General features: G+C 36.0%; 1 non-coding gene across 1 annotated transcript; it reads right to left on the bottom strand.

Moving 5' to 3' along the window:
- Window positions 1–5,342: 5,342 nt before the first annotated feature.
- Window positions 5,343–5,446, bottom strand: LOC112699993 (small nucleolar RNA R71). The gene has a single exon (XR_003152921.1). It is a non-coding gene; the product is annotated as a small nucleolar RNA R71 (small nucleolar RNA).
- Between the last annotated feature and the right edge of the window lie 703 nt (window positions 5,447–6,149).

Below are 6,149 nucleotides of genomic sequence, written 5' to 3'. Positions count from 1 at the left end.
GTGCGTGCCATGATGCGCGTGTTGCACTAAGGAGTAGCGCTCTTCTCTCCTTGTCAGCGAAGCAGTAGTGCTTCCAAGGGGAGGTCCCAAGTTCGAAACTTGCTGGGTGGCTTTTTGGTGCAAATTTCCTTGGTTTCTTGTAGTGCCTTGCTCCTTGCTTCCTCAATGTGCTATGTTCGATCCTTGGGGAGAGCATTTGCAAACCTTTTTTCTTTGAATTGTTTTGGATGGAGCTCGATAATGCTCTAAAGGAGAGTAGAGCAATGTTTTGCTCTTCCTTGTTTCTTGGCTTAATTTTGTGCTCCGCTCTCAAGGGAGGGCAGAGCATTGAAGCTTTGCATGCTTGGTTCATTGTTGTGCTCCCTTGGAGAGCATTGTGCTCTTGGGGAGAGCAGTGTGCTTCCACCTTCCATGCGTCACGCTTCCTCATTTTCTTTGCCACACTTTCTTCTTTACTGAGTCACGCTTCTTAAGCCACACTTTCTTATTTTCTTCTTTTCTTCACCTACAAATAATCAAAACAACCAATCAAAGTATCACCAAATTCACAAGGTTTATAAATCATTAAAATATAATTAAATTTAGCTTAAACCTCATGATTTAGCATCAATTAAATGGTGGCTGTTTGATTCAAAGAAACTATGCATTTCCATTCCAAATTACTTACTTAGAATGCAAGAAAGTGCATAAAAACTAGTGAAATAAGTGAAATTAGCTTGAAAAATAGGCATATGATGACATGTCATCATTAAACGCTAGAAATCCTTTATCACTGGACATTTTTCTAAACGCCCAGGATGCTGCAATTGTGGCATTAAACACCCAGAATGGTACCCATTCTGTAGTTTAACGCCCAGAAAGGTATCTTTACTGGCATTAAACACCCAGAATGATACCCATTCTAGCGTTTAACGCCTAAAATACCTCCTACTGGCATTTTCGAGCCAGTGAGCTCTTTTTCTCTGCTTTGTGCTCTGAATCCTTTTGTAACTCTGTGAGCTTCTTCATTTGGACAATCAACCTTAAAGATAATTTATATCAAACTCTGATAATTATTATTTAAATAACAAGAACCTTTGCTAATGACTGGGTTGCCTCCCAACAAGCGCTTCTTTATTGTCTTTAGCTGGACTTTTACTGAGCTTTAGCTTAGTCTCAATTTTGAGCATTCTTGCTCAATATTGCTTTCAAGATAATGTTTGACTCTCTATCCATTGACAATGAAATTTTTGTTAGAGTCAACATCCTGAAGCTCTACATATCCATATAGTGACACACTTGTGATCACATATGGTCCCCTCCACCTGGATTTATTTTCCCGGGGAACAATCTGAGCCTAGAGTTAAACAGTAGAACCTTCTGTCCTGCCTCAAAGACACTGGATGACAGTTTCTTGTCATGCCACCTTTTTGCTTTCTCTTTGTAAATTTTTGCATTTTCGAAAGCATTGAGTTTGAATTCCTCTAGCTCATTCAACTGGAGCAATCTTTTCTCTCCAGCTAACTTGGCATCAAGGTTTAGGAATCTGGTTGCCCAGTATGCCTTATGTTCCAGTTCCACTGGCAGGTGACAGGCTTTTCCATACACAAGCTGGTTTGGGGAGGTCCCTATAGGAGTTTTGAATGCAGTTCTGTACGCCCATAGAGCATTGATGAGCGGATAATTTATACACTTTTGGCATTGTTTTTACATAGTTTTTAGTAGCATCTAGCTACTTTTTAGTATATTTTTATTAGTTTTTAAGCAAAATTCAAATTTTTGGACTTTACTATGAGTTTGTGTGTTTTTGTATGATTTCAGGTATTTTCTGTTTGAAATTGAGGGACCTGAGCAAAAATCTGATTCAGAGGCTGAAAAAGGACTGCTGATGCTGTTGGATTCTGAACTCCCTAATGGCGCGCTCTTAACTGCGTTGGAAAGTAGACATCCAGGGCTTTCCAGAAATATATAATAGTCCATACTTTGCTCGAGTTTAGATGATGCAAACTGGCGTTTAATGCCAGCTTTCTGCTCTATTCTAGTGTTAAACGCCAGAAACAATTTGCAAAGTAGAGTTAAACGCCAGAAACAAGTTACAAACTGGTGTTTAACTCCAAGGAAGACCTCTACACGTGAAAGCTTCAATGCTCAACCCAAGCACACACTAAGTGGGCCCAGAAGTGGATTTTTGCATCATTTACTTATTTCTGTAAACCCTAATAACTAGTCTAGTATAAATAGGATCTTTTACTATTGTATTAGACATGCTAGGATCTTTGGACGTCTAGTCCTTTGATCTAGGTCTTTTCCCTATTTTCGAATATATATGTTATTTAGGGAGGCTGGCCATTCGGCCATGCCTAGACCTTATTCTTATGTATTTTCAACGGTGGAGTTTCTACACACCATAGATTAAGGTGTGGAGCTCTGCTGTTCCTCGATATTAATGCAATTACTAATGGTTTCTATTCAATTCATGCTTATTCTTATTGTAAGATATTCATTCGCACTTCAACCTGATGAATGTGATGATCTGTGACACTCATCACCATTCTCACTTATGAACGCGTGCCTGACCAACACTTCCGTTCTACCTGCGAAAGCTAGAGTTTGTATCTCTTGGATTCCTGGTCCACGATGCATGGTTGCCTCTCCTAACAACAGAGCCTTCCATTCCGTGAGATCAGAGTCTTCGTGGTATAAGCTAGAATCCATTGGCGGCATTCTTAAGATCCGGAAAGTCTAAACCTTGTCTGTGGTATTCTGAGTAGGATCTGGGATGGGATGACTATGACGAGCTTCAAACTATCGACTGTAGGGCGTGGTGACAGACGCAAAAGGATAGTAAATCCTATTCCTACACGATCGAGAACCAACAGCTGATAGGCCATGCGGGAAACTGTAGAAGACCTTTTTCACTGAGAGGATGGGAAGTAGCCATTGATAACGGTGACGCCCTACATACAGCTTACCATAGAAAGGAGTATGAAGGATTGGATAAAAGCAGCAGGAAAGTAGAGATTCAAGAGATATAACGCACCTCCATACACTTATCTAAAATTTCCACCAATGATTTACATAAGTATCTCTATCTTTATTTTCTGTCTATTTATCTTTTAATTATTAAAACTCCATAACCCTTTGAATCCGCCTGACTGAGATTTAAAAGGTGACCATAGCTTGCTTCAAGCCGACAATCTCGGTGGGATCGACCCTTACTCACGTAAGGTTTATTACTTGGACGACCCAGTGCACTTGCTGGTTAGTTGTGCGAAGCTGTGAAGAAAGTTCTGAGATTATAAATGCGCATACCAAGTTGAGCGCCATTGTTAGAAATCCCAATTTCGTGCACCAAGTTTTTGGCACCGTAGCCAGGGATTGTTCGAGTTTGGACAACTGACGGTTCATCTTGTTGCTTAGATTAGGTAATTTTCTTCTTATTTTATTTTCAAAAATTTTTCAAAAATTTTTCAAAAATTTTTTCTTTGTTTTCGTTTTTCTAAAAATAATTTTCGAAAAATCCAAAAAAATTAATAAAATCATAAAACAAAAAAAATTTGTGTTTCTTGTTTGAGTCTAGTGTCAAATTTTAAGTTTGGTGTCAATTGCATGTTTTTAAAATTTGTGCATATTTTCGAGTTTGATGATTTTCAAGTTGTTCAAGTTGTTCTTCATGATTTTCCTTATTTGATCTTTAATTTTTCTTGTTTTTCATATGTATTTTTGCATTCATAGTGTCTAAGCATGAAAATTTTCTAAGTTTGGTGTCTTGCATATTTTTCTTTTCTTGAAAATTTTTCAAAAATAAGTTCTTGATGTTCATCATGATCTTTAAATTGTTCTTGGTGTTCATCTTGACATTCAAAGTGTTCTTGCATGCATCATGTGTTTTGATTCATAATTTTTATGTTTTGAGTCATTTAGTTGTTTTTTTCTCTTCTCATTAAAAATTCAAAAAAATCAAAAAATATTTTTTCCTTATTTTACTCATAAATTTCAAAATCTTTGGGTTGATTTAGTCTTGTTTCTTGTTAGTCAAGTCAAGATTTCAATTTAAAAAAAAATTCTTATCTTTTCAAATCTTTTTGAAAAATCAAATCTTTTTCATTTTTTTATTATTTTTGAAAATTTAAAAAAAATTATTTTTCAAAATCTTTTTCTTATTTTTTTTATTTTCAAAAACTTTACTAACAATTAATGTGATTGATTCAAAAAGTTGAAGTTTGTTACTTTCTTGTTAAGAAAGGTTCAATCTTTAAATTCTAGAATCATATCTTTTAGTTTCTTGTTAGTTAAGTCGTCAATTTTAAAAATCAAATCTTTTTCAACCATATTTTTTCAATCATATCTTTTCAAACATATCTTTTTCAAATCATATCTTTTTCAAAATCAATTTCAAAATCTTTTCTAACTTCTTATCTTTTCAAAATTGATTTTCAAATCTTTTTCAATTAACTAATTGACTTTTTGTTTGTTTCACTATTTCTTATCTTTTTCAAAACCACCTAACTACTTTTCTCTCTCTAATTTTCAAAAATCATCTTCCTCTTTTTCAAAAAAAAATTCTTTTCATTTATCTAATTGTTTTAACTTTTATTTTTATCCCTTTTCTTTATTTTCGAATTTTAACTTTAAATTAAAATAAAAACAAAAATATTTTTCTTTTCTTTTCTTCTAATTTTTGAATTTCCCTCTCTCTCTTTCTATTTATTTTATTTATTTACTAACACTTCTCTTCTCAAAATTCGAACCCATCCCTTCTCTGTGTTCAAATTTTTCTTCTTCTTCTTTCATTCTTATTCTTCTACTCACATAAAGGAATCTTTATACTGTGACATAGAGGATTCCTCTTCTTTTCTGTTCTCTTCTTTTTCACATGAGCAGGAGCAAGGATAAGAACATTCTTGTTGAAGCTGATCCGGAACCTGAAAGGACTCTGAAGAAGAAGCTAAGAGCAGCTAAAATACAACACTCTAAAGAGGACTTTACTGAAATTTTTGAAAAAGAAGTAGAGATGGCCGAACCCAATAACAATGGTGGAAGTGCAAGGAAGATGCTTGGTGACTTTACTGCACCAAATTCTAACTTCCATGGAAGAAGCATCTCAATCCCTGCCATTGGAGCAAACAACTTTGAGCTAAAGTCTCAATTAGTTTCTCTGATGCAACAGAATTGCAAGTTTCATGGACTTCCATCAGAATATCCTTTTCAGTTCTTAACTGAATTCTTGCAGATCTGCGATACTGTTAAGACCAATGGGGTTGATCATGAGGTCTACAGGCTTATGCTTTTCCCTTTTGCTGTAAGAGACAAAGCTGGTCACTGCTTTCTTAGCTAAGTTCTTTCCTCCTTAAAAGCTGAGCAAGCTTAGAGTGGATGTTCAAACCTTCAGACAGAAAGAAGGTGAATCCCTCTATGAAGCTTGGGAGAGATACAAGCAACTGACCAAAAAGTGTCCTTCTGACATACTTTCAGAATGGACAATCCTGGATATATTCTATGATGGTCTATCTGAATTGTCTAAGATGTCATTGGACCATTCTGCAGGTGGATCTATTCACCTGAAGAAAATGCCTGCAGAAGCTCAGGAACTCATTGACATGGTTGCAAATAACCAGTTCATGTACACTTCTGAAAGGAATCCTGTGAATAATGGGACGCCTCAGAAGAAGTGAGTTCTTGAAATTGATGTTCTGAATGCCATATTGCCTCAGAACAAAATGTTGACTTAGCAAGTCAATATGATTTCTCAGAGTCTGAATGGATTGCAAAATGCATCCAACAGTGCTAAAGAGGCATCTTCTGAAGAAAAAGCCTATGATCCTGAAAACCCTACAATGGCAGAGGTGAGTTACATGGGTGAAGCTTATGGAAACACCTATAATCCCTCATGGAGAAATCATCCAAATTTCTCATGGAAGGATCAACAAAAGGCTCAACAAGGCTTTAATAATGGTGGAAGAAACAGGTTTAGCAATAGCAAGCCTTTTTCAACATCTTCTCAGCAACAGACAGAGAATTCTAAGCAGAGCCCCTCTAGCTTAGCAAACATAGTCTCTAATCTATCTAAGGCCACTTTAAGTTTCGTGAATGAAACAAGGTCCTCCATTAGAAATTTGGAGGCACAAGTGGGCCAGCTGAGTAAAAGAGTCACTGAAACTCCTCCTAGT

This window comes from Arachis hypogaea, chromosome 6 (genome assembly GCF_003086295.3).
Source record: "Arachis hypogaea cultivar Tifrunner chromosome 6, arahy.Tifrunner.gnm2.J5K5, whole genome shotgun sequence".
Taxonomy (NCBI): Eukaryota; Viridiplantae; Streptophyta; class Magnoliopsida; order Fabales; family Fabaceae; genus Arachis; species Arachis hypogaea.
The sequence above is the reverse complement of the archived record's forward strand: the minus strand, read 5'-3'. Positions and strand labels throughout refer to the sequence as shown.